Source organism: Gorilla gorilla, chromosome 3 (assembly GCF_029281585.2).
Source record: "Gorilla gorilla gorilla isolate KB3781 chromosome 3, NHGRI_mGorGor1-v2.1_pri, whole genome shotgun sequence".
NCBI lineage: Eukaryota > Metazoa > Chordata > Mammalia > Primates > Hominidae > Gorilla > Gorilla gorilla.
Genome location: NC_073227.2, coordinates 133,970,898 through 133,993,341, shown reverse-complemented (window position 1 = coordinate 133,993,341; position 22,444 = coordinate 133,970,898). Strand labels below are relative to the sequence as shown.

Below are 22,444 nucleotides of genomic sequence, written 5' to 3'. Positions count from 1 at the left end.
CATTATTTTTGCAATCTAATTGAGGACCGTTTTGAATTAATGATTTTTCTCATTGTACAGTCCAAATTACTGACTGCTACAATATTTTTTAATGTTCTTCAAGTAACATTCAACTCTAATTCTTTTGAAAAGAGGATACTACTCAGCATTGTTTTATTTACAATTTAATTTAACCTTAATTTGAATTAACCTTAACCTAAGTGAAATAGTTATTTCTCTTTGCATTGTCCATTGTGATGTCATGAGTGGTTCTCAATTCTACCTTGTAGCACAAAAATGTTTGACATAAGCAAAATTTTCCATTTAATTTTTAAGAGTATGTATAATTTGTTATCTTAAAGTAAAAAGAAGACTCAAGGAAGAAACTTGGATTACCAAAATTGATTTAAATTAATCAAGACTTTTAAAGTGAGGCACTGTCAGCAAGAATGAAGGGAAAATAATGACTCTTGGCAGGGATATAGTGGCAGGGATATAGTAAAACAGGCCACACATATGGTTGGTAGGAGTTTAATAAGAACATACTTTCTGGAAATCAATTTGGTGCTACTGTGCTCATCAAAGGGAATAAAAAATGTTTGTATCATTTGACTTAGTAATTTTACTCCTCGGAACAAAGTCCATGGAAAGTATACCCTAAATTCAGTTAAAATTTTATGCTGAAAGATGTTCATTGCATCATCCTTTATAACGGGGGAGAAAAGAAAAGAAAGAAACCAACTTAAGGATCCAATTATAGAGAAATAGCTACATAATTATAGTATATTCATATAATGGACTACTGCCTAGCATTTTAATGTGATGCCACAGAGTTTTGGGAAAGATTTAAAAAATTATTTCACATAATATGAGTTTGAAGGTAGGTTAATACTAGGTTTGGTTAATTCAGTACTTCAATGATATCATTAAGAAACCACGTTCTTTCCATCTGTCTGTTTTTAGTATTATGTGGGTTTGTCTTCATGTTTGAGTTCCCCTATGGTCTGAAATTGACTACCACATTTTCAGTTATCACAGTGACTTCCAAAGGCAGAAAAAGGGGAATCAAAATTCTATTGCATAAGTTTTTATTCATGGAGAAATCTTTCTCAAGAGCCTCTCAGAAGATATCTGTTCAAGATTCCTTAATTAGAACTGCTTCTCAAGCCCACACTAAACCAGGTATTTGTTAAGGGAATGAAATTACAACTGGCATTGACAAATAATAATTTAGTCTGTAGATCTGGTGAGGGAACTGGCCTCCTCTTAATCATGTGATACCCAGTCCAGAACTAAATTGTGATTTTGTTATTAAGAAAGAATGGGAGTTTTATCTGTTGGGTAGTGTCATGCGCATCCATGTGAAGAGACCACCAAACAGGCTTTGTGTGAGCAGTAACGCTTTTTAGTCACCTGGGTGCAGGTGGACTGAGTCCAAAAAGGGAGTCAGCAAAGGGTGATAGGGGTGGGACAGTTTTATAGGATTTGGGTGGGTAGTGGAAAATTACAGTCAAAGGGGATTTTTCTCTTGCGGGCAGGGACAGGGATTACAGGGCGCTCGGTGGGGAGCTTCTGATACTCATTGTCCAGGAGAAGGAATGTCACAGGGTCAATTGATCGGTTACAGTGGGGCAGGAACAAATCACAATGGTGGAATGTCATCAGCCAAGGCAGGACCTGGCTATTTTCACCTCTCCTGTGGTTCCTCAGTTGCTCCAGGCCATCTTGATGCGTACCTGCAGGCTTGGGCTCAGAGGCCTGACAGGTAGGCAGCCAAACATATCTGCCATATTTAGAATAGAGACTAAAGCGCTACTTCTGCACAATCCTACTGCACAGGCTCCTCTCCACAGTCCCAGTTCATCCATGGCTTGCTCATATGGCCGTAGTTTCATCTGGCTCTATGTTGTTCTAGTAGTGCTTCCTCTTCAGTCCTTTCTCCGCTCTTGTTTTTACTTTTTCCATTATTTTTTCTTCCTTTCCAATGTTTGAGTCCCTTCTTTTATGATTTTTTTTCTTGAGCTTTCTTTAGCCATTCTTTTAGGATAGGTATGCTAGCAACAAATTGTTAGTATTCCTTTTTCTGAGCTTGTCTCGATTTCCCCTTTATTCCTGAATGATATTTTTGCCAGATATAAAATCCGGGTTGAGAGTTCTTTCAGTGTTGTGCCACTTCCTTCTGGATTCCTTGATTTTTGATGAGACATCTTTGTCATTCTAATTGTTTTTCCCCTAAAGATAAGGTATTAGTTCTCTCTGGCTGCTTTAAAATTTTGGGGTTTTTGTTTCTTTTTTTCGTTGTCTTTGGTTTTTAGGTTTGTCTGTGATGTATCTTGCTTGGCTTGGATTTCTTGGAGTTTACTTATTTGGAGTTCACTTAGCCTCCTGAATGGGTCCACTTTTGTTTGGCAAACCTGGGAAACTTTTGGACATTGTTTCTTTGAATACCTTTTTAGCCCTACCTTCTTTCTCCCTTCCTTTTGGAACTCTGATGACATGAATGTTGGAATCTTTTGTTAGAGTCTAAGAGGTCCCTGAGGCTCTGTTTGTTGTAGTTTTCCCGTAGTCTGTTGTCTTTCTGTTGTTTAGTTTGGGTAATTTATTATTGTTCTGTCTTCAAGTCTGATTATCTAATTCTTTCCTCTGTTTTTTTTTTTTTTTTCTGAGACAGAGTCTCACTCTGTCACCCAGGCTGGAGTGCAGTGGTGCGATTCAGGCTGGAGTGCAGTGGGGCGATCTCTGCTCACTGCAACTGCCGCCTCCTGGGTTCAAGCGATTCTCCTGCATCAGCCTCCTGAGTAGCTGGGATTACAGGCGTGTGCCACCATGCCGGCTAATTTTTTTGTATTTTTAGCAGAGACGGGGTTTCACCATGTTGGTCAGGCTGGTCTCCAACTCCTGACCTCGTGATCTGCCTGCCTCTGCCTCTCTAAGTGCTGGGATTACAGGCATGAGCCACTGTGCCTGGCCCATCCATTGAGTTTTTTATGTCAGTTATATTTTTCATTTCTGCAGTTTCCTTTTCTTCTTTATAGCCTCTATTTCTTTGCCAAGATTCCCTTTTGTTTGTTTGTTTCAAGTGTGTTCATAAGTGCTCTCTGAAGCATTTTTTTATTATGGCTGATTAAAAATCCATATCAGATAATTCTGACAGCATTGTTATCTTGGTGTTGCTGCCTGTTGATTATCTTCTCATTCAAACTGAGATTTTCCTGGTTCTTGATACGATGAGTGATTTTTGGATTATATCCTGAACATTTGGGGGTATTATTTTATAAGACTTTGGATTTCATTAACTATTCTTTAGCAGGCCTTCTCTGATACCAGAGTAAGCAGGTGCCATCTTATTACTGACTGATGGGGGCTGTAGTCCAGGTTCCCCCCACAGCCTCCACTGACATGCCTGGGTGGTGGTTCCTTATGGCTAGGTGAGGTTATTGGAACGCAGGGATTTTCATTTTTTCTATATTTACTGGGAGCAATACACCTACTATATTTTTTAAGCAGCAGACATGTTATTTCTTAATACATTTAATTTGTCAGATCTCCTTTGTTTTGCAGATCAAGGTATGGTATTGTAAACTGAGATATGTCCTTCATGCTATGATGAATGGTGGAATAAAAAACGCTTTTGTGAGTTCTCATTACTTAAGTAATAAGATTCTGAAGTGAGTTTGATCACAGCTTGGTTAGGGAGGAAACACTTTTTTCTGTCCTTTTAGGTTCAGTGCCTGGGGCATGAGAATTAAACAAGAGAGAGATTAACAAGAGACAAGGCATATAATTTGTATTAATATTTATGTGCATGGGAGTTCACAGAAAAGAAGTGAAACTCAAAGAAGCAGTTAGGCTCAGGCTTTTATACCCTTAAAAGAATTTGGGCTTCAAGAGATAATGGAGAATTGACTTATGGAAAAGTGACTAGTAAATATATGAAGGAGCTAATGGAAGATAAGGGCTATTTTAGTAAGATCTGTTTCTGCAAACTCATCTGCTGTCGACTCCCTGTCTTCTGTGATGAGTCAATCTTTCTCACTGGTGTTGGGGAAAGAGAGCATCTTCCTTAAAGGGAAATTTATTCCCTGCTTTTAGGCAGATAAGGGAGGGCAGATAATTCTCTCTATATCTGTTGATTCTCACTTAGCTTTAGCTCAAAATAATCCTTATGCCAAAGTGGCATATTTGGGCGTGATATATTTTGATCTCCTTCTGCTGCAAGAAGCACTTCAGTGTTAGGTCAAAACCTTCTACTATGCCAGTTTTCCACAGTCATCAAATTATTTATATCTATATTTTAAAATTTATAGCTTCTGTATTCCTTATTAAATTAAGGGCATGATGGGAATCACACAGTTTATTTTTTCTTGTATCATTTTTTAGAAATTCAGCACAATATTTGGTGAAGAACATAAAGCAGTTCACATGGAAACAGAATAAGATTTTTAACTAAAGTGGATTATGTCTCTAGCAATGGTATTTGTTTGGGTTATTAATGTCTTTGAAACCAAAGTGAAGAAGGTAAAAGTTTACATACAAACCATAGTAATTTGAAATATGCTGCAACAGCCAACTGAACTTCTGCCTCTAGAATGAAGGGCTCAAATTCTTGGAATTATTCTTTAGTATTTAAAGTTTAAGAGGAGCATTATCAGCAGTTATCCTGAAAATGATCTACCAGTAAATGAGATTAATAAACTAAACACAATCCAGTAAAGCATTAGAAAAATTGAAAAACAATGGTTAAAAGTATGCATTTTCAATGACTGAAAAGAGAGCATAACAGGTATAAGTGTCTAATTTCTCAAAATTACATGATCATTGCAGCAATTATCTATGAAAAGGAAAAGTAAGCAGCTTTAGAAAAATGCACATTTTAAATATAGTTAAGAAATATACATTGATATCTTAAAGATATCAATGAAATACTCTCATGGAAAATTAGAGCCACTTACCCAATGAGTTCCGAGATAAAATAACTACTTGAATTCCCAAAGAAGGAATGTTCCTTGTGTTCCTCCTTTTGATGATAGTTTTGGCAGTGTGGTGCTTGTACATATTTCCTGTGGAATGTTAGCTATTTAGAATCTAATGGAAGTTCTATTTTTATAGGTGCATTGAGTCTTCTTCTAATGAAATGATTTTTACTTTCTAAAAAATCAAAACAAAGAACATGAGTTCCATGAAAAAATTTTCTTCTTTTTTTTTTCTTTTTAAATTTTATTTTATTATAGAGATGGGGTCTTGCTATGTTGCCCAGGCTGGTCTCAAACTTCCAGTCTCAAGCTATCCTCCCTCCTCAGCCTCCCCAAGTGCTCAGGTGTGAGCTACCATGCCCAGCCTCTTCTTACTATTATATATATTTATATAAAAATATATATTTATTAAATAAAATATATTTAATATATTATATATTATATATATTATATTAAATATATAATATATAAATATATATAAATATATATTTAAATATATATATAAAATAGCAAGAAATATATAGAAAGATATATATAAAGAAATATAATAGCAAGAAACATATATAATAAGAAATATATATTTCTTGCTATTTTAAATTTATATATTTTTATTCAGTTATCTAGCCATTTTTAACAATAAGGCATTAGTAGTCTCTTTTGCAGATAGACTCAGGAATGAATGGGAAAGGCTTTTATGAAAGCAAAGTCATCCCCTTCCTCTATCCATGTGTTCTCATTGTTCATTTCCTACCTATGAGTGAGAATATGCGGTGTTTGGTTTTTTGTTCTTGCGATAGTTTACTGAGAATGATGATTTCCAATTTCATCCGTGTCCCTACAAAGGACATGAACTCATCAGGAAGGGGAACATCACACTCTGGGGACTGTTGTGGGGTGGGGGGAGGGGGGAGGGATAGCATTAGGAGATATACCTAATGCTAAATGACGAGTTAATGGGTGCAGCACACCAACATGGCACATGTATACATTTGTAACTAACCTGCACATTGTGCACATGTACCCTAAAACTAAAAGTATAATAATAAAATAAAATAAAGCAAAGTCGTCTTTACAGCAAATAATGAACTGCCCTGATTTTTTTCAAATAATCGTTTCCAGGGTTTGTGCCTAGCATGGTTTCTAGGCACACCTCAGCAGCTCTGGAGAACAAGGAGGGCTAAGTTTATAGAGATGTGAATTTACCAAAAGATAAGAGAAGTGGAGCTAGATTGTAGTCCCCAAGGGAGAGGCCTTCAGGCAGAGACTTCAGCCTTAAGCAGATAAGGCAGATCACAGATCAAGTTCATTTCTAGGGCTAATGGTAAATAAGGCTTTAACATGGGCAGTCACCTGAACATATGTGTTGGCATTGAAAAATTGTTTTCCCTCTACCCGTTTTAGGTTTATCAGCTGGGACCCTGCAAATTAGACTGAGAGGAGAAAGATTAAGGAAAAAACAAACAAACAGACGTTTATTAAACTGTGTGTAATACGTTCACATGGAAGCACTCAGAGATGAGTAACTCAAAAGGGTGGTTAGAACTTCAGCTTATATATCATCTTAAAAGAACAATAAATTCTTAGAGAAGAGACAAAACAAAGGAAGAGGACTTTGAGTCTATAGGAACAGCAAATTTTGTGAAGGTAAATAGATGAGGATAATTAATGGCAGATAATGGCTAGTTGTAGTGAAGTTTCTTATGCGGATTCCTCTGGTGCAGTCTCCAGGCTCAGGCTCTAGGTTGTCACTAACTTCTGCCTTCCCTGGAGAGAGGGCAGGAGAGAAAACTCTACAAATTTATGTCATGCTTTTAGGCAGACAGAGGGAAAGCAAAGAGCTTTATCTGTATCTGCTTCTTCACAACTGCCTTCAGCAAAAAATAATTTTTACAAGTGGCATACTTTGGAGTGACATATTTTGTTACCCTTCATTAATGACATTTATTTCAGGAACTGTATGTCAGAGAAAATCCATATTATGTGTTTGTTGAGTGAATACTTGTTCAAGAGACCAAAAAAAAAATTAGTAATTACAGTATAATACAGCGTTTGCCATGATATTGTTCTGTGTAGACAGCTTCAAGCAAAAATGGACTTAGTTTAGAGATAGCTTAGCCCAGTTAGAAGTCACTGAAGTAAGGTGTTGGGAGAAATAAAAAAAAAGAACTAAAATAGTGTAATCCCTTTGAAAATACTTTATAGAACATAGCTGAGTCTACAAATTTTGTTTCAAGATCATCATTTGTATTTAAGAAGCAGGCTGGGCACAGTGGCCCACACCTCTAATCACAAGTGCTTTGGGAGGCTGAGACAGGAGATCGCTTAAGCCCAGGAGTTCGAGACCAGCCTGGGCAACATAGCAAGACTCTTTGTCTACAAAAAAGTTTTAAAAATTAGTCTGTGGTGATGGCACTTGCATGTAGTCCTAGCTGCTAGGGTGGCTGAGGCGGAAAATCACTTGAGCCCAGAAGTTCCAGGCTGCAGTGAGCTGTGATCATGCCACTGCACTCTAGGTGACAGAGCAAGAACCTGACTTAAAAAATGAAAAAAAAAAAAAAAAAAGAAGAAGAAGAAACAGTTAATCTACATAAAATGCATTCTATTTTAAATAGCAAACCCTGATGCTATAACTATACTAAATTTCTTGTTTGTTTTTAGAAAATGGAATTTTGTTTGAATCAAAACATCTGGGCTATTTTAAAATGAAATTTAATGTTCATTATAGTGAAAACCAATGAATCTAGAATTTTAGTATGTCTCATGTGGGAAAAATACTGGTTTTCCAGTACGTATACTAACAATTTTAGTGGTTTTTTTTTCCTCATTAAAGGGCATATCCGGATCGTGTTCCTTTTATTGAAAAATTAATAAAACAACTAATGATTTTGTTATTTTTTTAAGGAAGAACACTTTAAATGCTCATGACATTCTGTCCTTTTAATAGAAAGGGATGCTTTGTCATATACTTTTGATTCTATTCTGAGTGGAAGGCAAAATACATGATTAACTTCTCTCTATTATGGTGCTCCACAGTGGCAAATTAAATCCTTCTACCCACGCATCATGTTTCCTTTATGTTCGTGAAAACTTTCAGTTTGTGTGGGATAAGATATAAACTTGTCTCCTAAAGACTCTTTAGTTACAACCTACAGAAGGAGGTAGGTTCTTCGTGATAAATACTATTTGATATCAGAATTTTTTTCAGGGATAATTGTCATAAATTCCAGAGGGCCTATTTCTATTTTATTTCTTCACTTTAGTAATTTTTATTCTTTGATGAGAATAAGGATTTCTTCTTAACATATCTATGCCATCACATTAATTCTGTGGCTCATGCTTGTAACCTCAGCACTTCAGGAGGCCGGGGAAGGAGGATTGCTTAAGCCTAGGACTTAAAGATCAGCCTGGGCAACATAGTGAGACCTCATCTCTACAAAAACATTTTTACAAAGTAGCTGGTGTGGTGGTATGCACCTGTAGTCCCAGCTACTTGAGAGGCTGAGGTGAGAGGATCACTTGAGCCCGGTTCATCAAGGCTGCAGTGAGACAAGATTATGCCACTGCTTCCTAGTTGACAGAGCAAGACCCTGTCTCAATTTAAAATAAAAATGGTAATTATTATTATTATTGGCCTTTTTAATACAGATCTGGATTTCTTGGTGTTATATCACCTCCCATATTTATTATAATTCATCTTCATGAAGTTAGATAAAATATTGTGGAATATAGGATTTTTTGAAACTTTGACAATTCTTTTTAAACTTTTAATAAACTTTATATTTTAGATCAATTTTAAGTTTACAGCAAAAATGAGTGGAAATACAGAAAGTTCCCATATACCCTTATCTCTACAAGTTTACCACCTCCTACACTATCAAAATCCCCACATAACATTAGTACATTAGTTATAATAGTACATTGTACTACTGTATAAACCTACTTTGGTACATGATTATCACCTAGAGTCCATAATTTATGCTAGGGTTCACTCTTGGTGTTTTACATTGTATGGGTTTTTAAAAATGTATGATGTTCTGTAACCACAATTGTAGGATCATACAGAATAGTTGCATTGCCCTAAAAATCTTCTGTCTTCTACCTGTTCTGTCCTCCTTACCCCCAACTTCTGGCAACCACTAATCTTTTACTGTCTCCATAGCTTTACCTTTTCCAGAATATCATATAGTTAGAATCATACAGTATATAACCTTTTAGATTGATTTCTTTCACTTAGTAATAAAGTCAGCCCTGGGACAACATGGGTTTGAACTGCACAGGTCCACTTATAGTGGATTTTCCTCCACCTTTGCCATTCCTGAGACAGCAAGACCAACTTCTCCTCTTCCTCCTCCTCCTCTTCAGTCTTCTCAATGTGAAGATGATGAGGATAAGACCTTTATGATGACCCACTTTCACTTAATGAGTGTAAATTTATTATCTCTTCCTTATGATTTTCTTAGTAATACTTTCTTTTCTCTAACTTACTTTATTTTAAGAATACAGTATATAATACATGTAACATACAAAATATGTGTTAATCAACTCTGTTATCCTTCAGGCTTCCAGTCAACAGTAGGCTATTAGTAGTTAAATTTGTGGGGAGTCAAAAGTTATACAAGGGTTTTCAACTGTTGGGGGGTTGGTACTCTACCCCTCATGTTGTTCAAGAATCAACTGTACACATTTAGATTTCTTCTATTTTTTTTTATGGCCTTATAGCTTATTTCCTTTTGTCATTGAATAATATTTCATTGTCTGGACGTATCAGAGTTTATTGACTTACCCAGTGAAAGACATCTTGACTGCTTTCAAATTTTGACAATTATGAATAAAGCTGCTATAAACATCCATATATAGGTTTTTGCAGGGACATAAGTTTTCAACTCATTTGGGTAAATACCTAAATGTGCTGCTGATGAATCATGTTGTAAGTGTATATTTAGTTTTCTAAAACACTGCCAGTATTCTTAAGTGGCTATACCATTTTGCATTCACACCAGCAATGAATGAGAGTTCCTGTTGCTCCATACTGTCTCCATACCTTTACCTTTGTAAGAATTCTCACCAGCATTTGGTGTTATCAGTGTTCTTGATATTGGCCTTTTTAATAGGTGTGTAGTGATATTCCATTGTTATAATTTGAAATTTCCTAACGACATACAATGATTAACATCATCTCATATGCTCGCTTACCATCTGCATTCTTCTATGGTGAGTATCTCTTCAGGTTTTTCATCCATTTTTTTATTAGATTGTTCATTTTCATGTTAAGCTTTGAGGGTTATTTGTATATTCCTAGCACTTCAAGAGGCTGAGGAGGGCAGATCACTTGAGTCAAGAATTTGAGACCAGCCTGGCCAACATGATGAAACCCCATCTCTACTAAAAAGACAAAAATTAGCTGGGCATGGTGGTGCATGCTTGTAATCCCAGCTACTTGAGAGGCTTGAACCTAGGAGGCAGAGGTTGCAGTGAGCCAAGATACTGCAAGCCATTATACTCCAGCCTGGGTGACAGAGTGACACTCCATCTCAAAACAAACAAATGGACAAAAAAGAGTTATTTGTATATTTTGGATAACAGTAGCTTTATCCGGTGTGTGTTTTGGATATATTTTCTTTCAGTCTGTAGCTTTTCTTATCCTCTCAACAGTGTCATTTGCAGAGTGGAAATTTTTAAGTTTAAGTTTTTAAGCTTATCAATTTGTTTCTTTCATGGATTATGTGTTTGGTCTTATATCTAAAAAGTCATCAGCATATCCAAGATCATCTAAATATTCTCCTTTGTTTTCTGGGAAGTTTTAGAGTTTTGTGTTTTACATAAAACATAGGTGTGTGATCTATTTTGAGTTAGTTTTGGGGAAAGGTGTAAGGTCTGTGTCTGCATTCATTTTTTTTAATGTGAGTTTTCAGTTGTTTCAGCACCATTTATTAAAGAATGTTTTTTCCAGTGTATTGCCTTTGCTCTTTTATCAAAGATCAGTTGATTATACTTATGAGAGTGTATTTCTATACTCAAAGATCTGTTCTGTACCGTTGATCTCTTTGTTTGTTCTTTTGCCAATAGCACGGTGTCTGATTGCTGTAGCTTTATGGTAAGTCTCAATGTTGAGTAGTGTCAGTCTTCTATTTTTGTACTTTTCCATCAATATTCTCTTGGCTATTCTGGGTCTTTTTTCTTTTCATATGAACTTTAAAATTGGTTAGTATATATCAGAAAATAACTTGCTGAGATTTTGATTGGGATTTCATTGAATCTGTAGATCAGTTGTGTGTGTTCTGACTGCCCCCACTGACTGGCTATTCCCCCATTCTTTCCCTTTCCTCCGGCCTTCCTATTCCCTGAGACACAAAGATATTGAAATTAAACCAATAAATAACTTTTCACTGGCCTCTAAGTGCTCAAGTGAAAGGAAGAGTCACACATCTCTCATTTTAAATCAAAACCTAGAAAGAATTAAGGTTAGTGAGGAAGGGATATCAAAAGCAGAGATATGCTGAAAGCTAGACCTGTGCGCCAGTTAGCTGAGTTGTGAATGCAAAGGAAAAGTTCTTGCAGGAAATTGCAATTGCTATTCCATTTAGCAAACAGATGATAAGACAGCAAAACAGCCTTATTGCTAATATGGAGAAAGCTTTATTGGTCCATATAGGTGATCAAACCAGTTATAACATTTCCTTAAGCCAAAGCCTAATCCAGAACAAGGCCCTAACTTTCTTCAATTGTTTGAAGGCTGAGAGGGGTGAGAAAGCTGCAGAAGAATAGAGGAAAGCTAGCAGAGGTTGTTTCTTGAGATTTAAGGAAGGAAGCCATCTCCATAACAAAAAAGCGCAGTGTGAAGCAGCAAAAGCTGATGGAGAAGCTGCAGTAACTTATCCAGAAGATCTAGCTAAGATAAGTGATGAAGGTTTGTGCACTAAAAACAGATTTTCAATGTAGATGGAACAATCTTCTATTAGAAGAAGATGCCATCTGGGACTTTCATAGCTCGAGACAAGAAGTTTTAAAGGACAGCTTTCAAGAACAGGTTAACTTTCTCATGAGGGATTAATGCATATGATGACTTTAAGAAGACGTGAATGCTCTTTGACCATTCCAAAAATTTTAGGACCCAGCCAGGCGCGGTGGCTCATGCCTGTAATCCCAGCACTTTGGGAGGCCGAGATGGGCAGATCACCAGGTCAGGAGATGGAGACCATCCTGGCTAACACGGTGAAACCCCGTCTCTACTAAAAATACAAAAAATTAGCCGGCCTGTTGGCGAGCACCTGTAATCCCAGCTACTCAGGAGGCTGAGGCAGGAGAATGGCGTGAACCCGGGAGGCGGAGCTTGCAGTGAGCTGAGATCATGCCACTGCACTCCAGCCTAGGCGACAGAGCGAGGCTCCATCTCAAAAAAAAAAAAAAAAAGTTCTAGGACCCTTAAGATAGATGCTAAATCTACTCTGCCTGTACTCAATAAATATAACAACAAAGCCGAGATGACAGCACATCTGTTTACATCATGGTTTACTGAATATTTTAAGCCTGGCATTGAGATCTACTGCCTGTGGGGGAGAAAAATGATTTCTTTCAAATATTACTGCACACCGACAATTGACCTAGTTGCCCAAGAGCTCTGACGGAGATGTACAAAGAGATGATTGTTGTTTTCATGCCTACGAACACAACATCCATTCTGCAACCTCTGGGTCAATGAGTCGTATTATCTTTTAAGTATTATTATTAATACATTTTGTAAGGCGATAGCTGCCTTAGATAGTCATTCCTCTGATTGATCTGAGCAAAGTAAATTGACAGCCTTCTGGAAAGGATTTTCTAGATGCCATTTAAGAACATTACTTATTCATGGCAGGAGGTAAAAATAACAACATTAACAGGAGTTTGGAAGAAGTTGATTCCATCTCTCATGGATGATTTTGAGATGTTTGAGGCTTCCAGTGGAGGATATAACTGCAGATGTGAAAATAGCATGAAGACTATAACTGGAAGCGGAATCTGCAGATGTGACTGCATTGATGTAATCTCAGCATAAAACTTCCATGAATGAGGAGTTGCTTCTTATGAATGAGCAAATAAAGTGGTATCTTGAGATGGAATCTACTCCTAGTGAAAATACTGTGAACATTGTTGAATGACAACAAAGGATTTAGAATATTACATAAAGTTAATTGATAACACAGCAGCAGGGTTTGAGAGGATTGACTCCAATTTTGAAAGAAGTTCTCCTATGGGTAAAATGCTATCAAACAGCATCACATGCTACAGAGAAACTTCCTGAAAAAAAGTCAATCAATATGCAGCAAACTTAATTGTTGCCTTATTTTAAGAACCTACGACAGCCACCCTAGCTTTCAGCAGCCACCACCCCATCAGTCAGCACCATCAACACTGAGGCTAGAACCTCCACCAGTAAAAAGGTTACAACTCACTAAAGTCTTAGATGATCATTAGCGTATTTAGCAGTAAAGTATTTTAAAATTATGGTATGTCACATTGTTTTTAGAGATAACGCTATTGCACTTTAATAGACCATGGTATAGTGCAAACATAACTTTATATGCACTGTGAAATAAAACTATGACTCATTTTATTGTAATATTTGCTTTATTGTGGTGGTGTGGAACTGAACCCACAATATCTCCTATACTACTTCATGGGTAGTATTGGTATCTTATAATAACAAAATGTTAGTCTTCTCTCCTGTCCCTTGTATCACTGCTATTATTTATTTCACTTATACATAAGTACACACACACACACACAAGCATACATAATTGAATAAATTGTTGCTATTATTACTTTGGTCAAACTGTTACCTATTAGATCAATTTAGAATATGAAAAATAGTTTTTATTGTCTTCACTTATTCCTTCTTTGATTCTCTTTCTGGCTGTAGATCTGAGTTTCCAATCTTTGTAATTTTTCTTCTCCTGAAGAACTTTGTTTAAACATTTCTTGCAAGACAGGTCTACAGTTTCTTTTTGTTTGTCTAAGAATTTATTTTCTCACATTTGAAGGATAATCTCACAGAATATAGAATTCTAGGGTTTTTTGGTTTTGTTTTCTTCTTAACACTTTGTTTCATTCCACACTCTTCTTCTTGCCTAGTTTCTGAGAATCTTTGTAAAGATTTTTTCTTTGTTTTTTCTTTTTCTTTGTTTTTCTGATGTTTGAATGTGGTATGCCTAGGGATTGTTTTTTAGTATTTATCATACCTTGTGTTCTCTGAGTTTCCTGGATCTGAGGAAACTGTCACTGTTATTGCTGTCTCACAATAATTATTCAGGAAGTTATCAGTCATTATTGCTTCAAATGTTGTTACTATTTCTTTCTCTCTTTCTTCTCCTTCCACTATTCCCATTACACAAATTACACATATTTACACTTTTTGTCATTGTCCCACAATCTAAGTTGTCTTGGATATTCTTTGCTTTCTTTTTTATCAGTCTTTTTCTTCCTTTGCTCTTCAGTTTTAGAAGTTTTTTCTGCTGTCATATCTTCAGGCTTAGAGATTCTTTTCTCAGCCCTGTCTAGTCTACTAATGAGCCTATCAAAGACATTCTCCATCTTTCTGGTATAGTGCTTTTGATGGTCAAGCTAGCATTTCTATTGGATTCTTTCTTAGAATATTCATCTCTCTGTTTACATCATCCACCTGTTCTTGCATGGCATCTTATTTTTTCCATTAAAGCCCTTCATATATGATTCACAGTTTTAAGAAATGTCTGGTCTGATCATTCCCACATATTTGTCATATTTGACTCTGGTTCTGATACTTTTTCAGTCTCTTCAAACTGTGTTTTTGCCCTTTAGTATGCCTTGTTATTTATTGAAAGGTGGGCATGATGTACTAGGTGATATGGTTTGGATCTGTGTCCCCACCAGATCTCATGTTGAATTGTAATCCCCAGTGTTGGAGGTGGGGGCCTGCTGGGAGGTGATTCGATCATGGGGTTGGATTTCTCACGAATGGTTTAGCACCATCCTCTTGGTACTGTCCTCGTGATAAGGAGTGAGTTCTCATGAGATCTGGTCATTTAAACGTGTGTGGCCTTCCTCCTTCTCTCTCTTGTTCCTGCTTTCAGCATGTGAAGTGCCTGTTGCCGCTTTGCTTTCTGCCATGAGTAAAAGCTCCCTGAGGTCTCCCCAGAAGCAAATGCTGCCATACTTCCTGTGCAGCCTGAAGAAGAGCCAGTGAAGCTTGTTATAAATTACTCAGTCTCAGGTTTTTCTTTATAGCAATGTGAGAATGGACTAATACACTAGGTTACGAAAAAAAAAAAGCACAACTCTGGTAAATAAGCCTTCAATAATAATAGTGGTAAGTTATGGGGAAAGAGGAAGCATTCAGTAGTCCTATATTTAGATCTCAGTCTTTTCATAAGCCTGTACCTCTAGACTGTGATCTACACTGGTGCTTAAGGGTACAGCTGGGTAGAGTTGGGGATTTCTATTTCCCTAGGTTTGTTAGACTCTGATAAAACCCCAGCAGGTTGGGCTCTACTAAAGTAGTTGTTCCTGAGGGCAGACCTTGTTAAGACAAACAGCATTCTCTGCCATATTTCAAAGTTGTTTCTTTTCTCCTCCTTCTTCCAGAAGCAGAAAGAGATTTTTCTTCTGGTATTCACTGTGAAGCTCTGATACAACTCTTGAAAGTAAAACTCACAGAAGTGTGAGGATCCCCTTAAGATTAGGTCCCCCTAAAGTTTTTATCTTTCAGACTTGTCCACACTGATCCTTCAGCAATTCATCAGTTAAAGTTTATGTTTTCCTACCTCATGATGGTTCAGAGGAGGTTTCTGCTCATGGATTTCTGCTCTGATAAATTGTGACACTCTATCCTAACCTGTCTTACTCTCCAATTTTAGGGGCAGTGTTATGCCCAGACCATTAATTCCCCAAAGAAGACCACCAGAGTCCAGAGTCAAAGCCAAGCGGCAAGGATCTTTACTACAAGTTCGAACCTGGTCCCTCCATTCCACAGCATACAAGAGGGCCCTGAACAATGCGAGTGTTTGCTTTTTATAGCCTGAGAGTTACAGGGGAACAAAGGAATTCTTTTGGTTCCCGCTTTTTCAGTAAAACTTTGAACGGCTGTCTCCTTATCGGAGACTTTCCTGGTGGTGTTTGTACTGGGCTCAGGAAGTTTGAGAGATATATGGCGATATGTGGTGAGATGGGAGGATGGGATGTGTTTGTACTGGGCTTGTTTGTTTTGAGCCCGGGGCTGAGGAATGTGCCCGGCTCCTTTCATTCCCCCCTTTTCTTTTCAGGTATTTTTAGAGCCAATCTTGGGTCTTATAAGTCTGATTCTGTTTCAGCGTTTACAGGTTGGTATTGGGCTCTGAGGACCATGAGTTGTACAGTGTCAAACCTTTCTCTAACGAACCGCAAAATTCTGTTAACCTAACAAGGTCCTACGGTAAGCAGAAATAGTAGACTCAGTAGGGGTCCAAGGAAGGGGGCTAACAGAGAAAACATAGATGAGTTCCACCATTGGTCTGCAGCTGAAGCAAACTGCCGTGTTCTTACTTCTGTGCTTAACTTGCGTAACTGTTGGACCCGGTCCACGAGCCCTGATTCATTTATGTAGAAACAACAGTCTTCCTTTAGAAACATACACGTTCCCCCTTTTTCAGCAGTGAGTAGGTCTAAGGCCCTCCGGTTCTGCAAGGTTACCTGTGCTAGGGATGTCAGCTGCCGCTGGAGGGAGGCAAGGGACTCAGCTGACTCCTCCATAGCAACGGCAAATTGTTGGTACAGCTTGTTACTTTCTATAAGGGTGTGACCTAGGGCTCCCCCAGCCAGTCCGGCCGCCATGAAGGATGCGGTGAGGGAGATTCCTGCAATGAGGGGGAGAAATATGGCTCGTGCAGGTCTCGGTCTAGGGTCTGGGTGAATAACAGCACTAGTCCAGTTACCGGTATACCCTAGGAACTCGCCGGTAGTAAGCAGAGTTAACCGGGGAACTAATGTGACAGGAAGACACAGTAGGTTGGTAACAGAGGGGCTTGATAGGGTTTTAGATAATGTTCCATTACACCAGAAGAATATGCCTGACAGAGCCCTTAAGGTGATGTTAGGGGGCGTTGCAGTGATGTTGCAGAGGCTGGAATTAGTTCCTGAGAAACTTTTCTTGACTGGGGTTTAGGTATAGTGGCACGTTAGGGATAGGGGCATATGAGAGGTTTCGGTGGTTATTAGCTTGGGCTGAGGTGGAGGATCCCCATGGCAGGGGGACAGCGGTTAGCGGTGGATGCCCTAGAGTGGCACACAGAAAGCAGCCAGACAGGCTGTGAAGTCCTGTAAGGTTGGCAAGTTCTAATCCTTCTTGCAATAATTTTAACCAGGAAAAAGGACGTAAGTCTTGTGTCAGGCGGTTTTCTTGTCGCTGGATATTTCCATGGACCAGGGGCCATACCTGCACTAGACCCCGCCACAGATAGAGGTGACTGCTAGGCCGTGTGGAGGCGGAGGAGTAGTATACAGCCCCGTGTTGAGGCGTGGTCCAGCGGGAGTTCCAGGGGTCTCTAACTATCTATGTATATGAAAGGTCTCTATTTCGTCTGCGATGGAAGGGCCATCTGGGATCTATCTGTTCTTTTCCACCCCACCATTGGTATTTATGGATGTTACAGTAGTTATAAGGGCAGCCGGTACTTTGGTGCCACCAATAGTGCTTATAATTGTATTCAGTCTGATCATACTCGAAGCATATTATTGGTGCCACTGGTTTGGCTACTGGGAAATCGGTAAAATTTAGTAAAATTGGGCTATTGCACCCTGAGGAGGGGCAATCTGCACTGGCCACTAATTTCCCAGGCTTATGAGGTTGCCCAGGGTGGGTTTGGTTTTCATAAAGCCAGAATCTCCAGACAAAGGGATTAGGAGCTGGCTTTATGTTTTCCCCAGCGGCCACTAGGGCGACTAATGTTAGAGTTAGACTACCTAACTGCATGTTTGCAGTGAGCTATGCTGCCGGCGCAGGGTGAGTTTTAAGGGGTTGTTCTTAGCTCTGTCCACAGTCCATGTATCCGGTGCTTCAGCCGCCGCCGTGATTGGCCCCAGAAGGTCGGAGGTTGGGTCCACTGGCTTGACGTGGGTGTAGTGGATCCACGACACAATGCCTTCTACCTTCAGGGCGGTGGGTGTGGTCAGGAGTACTTGGAGTGGTCCTTTCCACCTGGGCTCTAGGGTCTCTTGTCGGTGTCGCTTAACCTGGACCCAGTCTCCCGGCTGGTATGGATGGGGTGTCGGTGGGGGACTGGTCTCATATAGCTCTTTCAGCTTGGGCCAGATTTGTTGGTGAATTTTCTGTAAGGCTTGTAAGGAAAATAAGAATTCAGAGACATTTTCTGTTTCAGACTTAAGCAGGTCATCTTTTAAGCTAGGAACCAGGGGTGGAGGTCTGCCATACGTGATTTCATGAGGGGTAAGGCCCAGTTTGTAAGGGGTATTACGGGCCCGGAACAGAGCATAGGGGAGAAGGACTACCCAATTAGTGCCAGTCTCTATAGTCAATTTAGTTAAGGTCTCTTTTAAGGTCCGATTCATCCTTTCTACCTGTCCTGAACTCTGGGCCTGTAAGCGCAATGTAGTTTCCAATTTGCCCCAAGGATAGAAGCCAAGTCCTGACTTACCTTAGTGACGAAAGCGGGCCCATTATCTGACCCTATCTGGACGGGGAAGCCATACCTGGGAAGGATATCTTCCAGAATTTTCTTTGCTACGACCTGAGCAGTTTCTTTTTTGGTTGGGAATGCTTCAGTCCACCCTGAAAAAGTATCTACAAAGACAAGTAAGTACCGGTACCCGTACTTTCCTGGCTTTATTTCAGTAAAATCTATTTCTCAGTAGATACCGGGCCTGGTTCCCCTGAGCATTGTTCCTGTTGCAGCTTGAGATTGGGGGTATGCGTTGTTAAGCTGGCAGACTTTGCAACTTGTCACAATACTGCTGGCCGTCTCAGCTATATGTCTGATTTTGAGCTTGGAGCGTCTGGTCAGGTCTTTCATCCGCCGGGCCCCCAGGTGGGTGGTTCGGTGGATGTGTTCTAACACCTGTTGTCCTAATTTTTCTGGTAGGATGGTTTGGTCATTAGTATCAGTCCACCACCCATTCTGGATTTGTTTCAGGGGGAGTTTGTCAATCCACTGGAGATCTTGTTCTGAATATTCAGGGAAATATGGCAAGTCCCGGGGGCCCGGGTCAGGGAGCTGGAGTGCAAGGAGTTGGCTGGGAGCCTTCACCACATTCCTTGCAGTTTGGTCTGCCAGAAAGTTGCCTTGAGCAGTTGGAGTAGTTAGTTTCTGATGCCCTGGGCAATGAACAATGGCTAATTTTTCTGGCCTCCATAGGGCTGTTAGCAGGGCTAGGATCTCTTGCTTGTTTTTTATCTCTTTTCCTTCAGCCATCAGTAACCCTCGCTCCCTGTAAATGGCCCCATGTATATGCGCCATTGCAAAAGCATATCGGCTGTCTGTATATACTGTCAGCTTTTTCCACGCCCCAAGGTAAGAGCTTGGGTGAGCGCTATCAGTTCGGCCTTCTGGGCCGATGTCCCCGGGGGCAGGGGTTCCGTCCAGATTACCTCAGTCTCTGAAGTTACTGCCGCTCCAGCGTACCTCTGGCCTTGATGCACGAAGCTGCTCCCATCAGTGAACCAGACGAGGTCAGCGTTAGGAAGTGGGCGGTCCTGCAGGTCTTTGCTCAGATTATCATGCCGGGGGGGGGGCCGCCTAGGTTGGGTGTACTCTGGCTGTAGATGCTCTTTCTGTACCACTGCTGCCAGGACCTTGGTCATTTTTTCAGTGGCCTTAAATTGCTTTTCCTCTGGAGTATCTCTGTTATTGTAAACCCGCTGGGCTATCTGAAGGAGGTCCTGAATCCGCTTTCCCTCCAAGTCTTCTAATTTCTGGAGTTTTCTCTTAATATCTGGGGCTGCCTGATTTATGAAAGACATTATAACAGCTGCCTGACTTCCTGGAGCCTCTGGATCTATGGGGGTGTACTGTCTAAAAGTTTCCATTAATCTTTCTAAGTAGGTAGCTGGGCTCTCTGTCTTCCCCTGCAGAATAGAATATACTTTAGCCAAATTAGTGGGCTTGCGAGCAGCTGCCCGGAGACCTGCCATTAGAGTCTGGCGATAAAGGTGTAGCCGTCCCCTACCTTCTGCCGTATTGTAGCCCCACGCCGGCCTGGTCAGAGGAAAGGTTGCGTTTATGAGGTCGGGGTTGGCAGTCGGTTGACCGTCGTCCCCCGGGACCAGCTTTCTAGCTTCTATCTGTATTCTCTCTCGCTCCTCCGTGATGAACAAGATTCGGGGGAGCTGCTGACAATCATCCCAAGTGGGCTGGTGGGTGAACATGACACTATCCAGTAAAGCCAGTAAATCTTTGGGGTTGTCTGAAAACCGAGCACTCTGAGTCTTCCAGTTATACAGATCACTGGTGGAGAATGGCCAGTACTGGAGCCTGGGGATTCCTGTGTCATCTGGGGGTCCTATTTCCCGAAGGGGTAAAGCCACTGTGGAGTCAGGCGGCTGAGGGGGGCTAGTCCGCAAAGTGCGCCCTCGCGTCCGCCCCGCCGGCCCTTCAAAGTTACTTTCCCTTTCAGCGGGCCCGTGTGTGCCGGCCGCCTCCCGTCCGCCTGCTCCCTCCCGCAGCTCAGCCAGGGGGGCTGGGGCCTGGGGCCCGGAGGGGTACGGAGGGGGTTCTGTGAACAGTGGGTCCCCGCTGTCAGGTAGAACAGGATGGGGGGGGCAGTTGGCTGCTTGGATTTTAGTGGTCGAGCAACCAGTGCCTTACAGGGTTCAGAGGCTAATTGGAAAGGGGACAGCCAAGGAGGCGGGTTCTCAACAAGGTCCTGCCATATGAGGATATATGGGATTTGATCTAAGTGGCCCGCATGCCCAGGTAGGAAAATCTTGGACTTTACTCTAGTGATGACAGCAAGTCAGAAGGTCCCTTCGGGTGGCCACCCCACATCAAAGGCAGGCCATACGGAGCAACACAGAGTAATTGGCTTTCCTTTCCTGATTTCTATACCAAGATCATGGCCCCTTGCTCTAACTTCTTTGAAATTACTCTTAAGGAGAGATAGGGGAGTGCTCTGGGTATTACCCATCCTGTAATAATTTGTAGTCTCTTCCTATAAAGGAATGTGGGTTTGAATCCCTGTAAAGGAAATCTGATTTGACTTCTTAATGATATCTAATCGCAGGTGCACTTTGGCAGCCTTGGTCAGAGTTAGCTGCCTAGATCGTAGTCGCGCTGAGGCAGCCCAGGTCAGAGGCAGCTGCTGCCCGCCAAACCGGGGCAGTTCAGATCGCAAGCGCGCACCGGAAGCCCGGGTCAGAGTTAGCTGCCTGGGTCCCGGTCGCGCTGAGGCAGCCCAGGTCAGAGGCAGCTGCTGCCTGCCAAAACCGGGGCAGCTCAGATCAGAGACAGCTGCTGCCCGCCAAACCGGGGCAGCTCAGATCAGAGACAGCTGCTGCCTGCCAAGCCGGGGCAGCTCAGACCGCAATATAGATCAGATGAGAGCCAGGGGACGTCTCCCACCGGTCTCCGCTGGCCGTCCTATAGCGCGTCCGCCAGGACTGTGCCAGCTCCAGTTTCAGACCTTGCGAGTCACAGATTCAGATTCAGAACAGACAACAGACACAGACAGACAAACGGAGACGAGCCAGCTCACCTATCAGTAGATCGATCCTAGCAGATCCGTTGACCAGGGGTCTGGTGGGCTTGGGGAATCCCGGACGAGCCCCCAGATGTTATGCCCAGACCATTAATTCCCCAAAGAAGACCACCAGAGTCCAGAGTCAAAGCCAAGCGGCAAGGATCTTTACTACAAGTTCGAACCTGGTCCCTCCATTCCACAGCATACAAGAGGGCCCTGAACAATGCGAGTGTTTGCTTTTTATAGCCTGAGAGTTACAGGGGAACAAAGGAATTCTTTTGGTTCCTGCTTTTTCAGTAAAACTTTGAACGGCTGTCTCCTTATCGGAGACTTTCCTGGTGGTGTTTGTACTGGGCTCAGGAAGTTTGAGAGATATATGGCGATATGTGGTGAGATGGGAGGATGAGATGTGTTTGTACTGGGCTTGTTTGTTTTGAGCCCGGGGCTGAGGAATGTGCCCGGCTCCTTTCAGCAGCAGTTTGCACTGTAAACTCACTTCTATGGCAGATCTAAGAAGAGTGTTAATTTGTCAGTTTGTTCAGTATTTTACTCGTTCTAATTACAGAGTGATGGACTTTTAAGCTCCTTACATGCCATACCGGAAACCAAAACGTCCTCATAATGCTTTATTTAAAATGTTAAATTTAGGCTGGGCACAGTGGCTTATACCTGTAATCCCAGCACTTTGGGAGGCCAGGGTAGGCAGATCACTTGAGGCCAGGAGTTGGAGACCAGCCTGGCCAAGATGATGAAACCCAATCTCTATTAAAAATACAAAAATTTGCCAGGCATGGTGGCACACACCTGTAATC

At 40.9% G+C, this 22,444-nt stretch overlaps 1 protein-coding gene across 32 annotated transcripts in view; it reads left to right on the top strand.

Annotated features, from left to right (window-relative positions):
- The window catches only part of CAMK2D (calcium/calmodulin dependent protein kinase II delta), a 316,681-nt gene that overhangs the window by 153,292 nt on the left and 140,945 nt on the right, over positions 1 to 22,444 (top strand). The gene's annotated exons all lie outside the window — the stretch shown is intronic.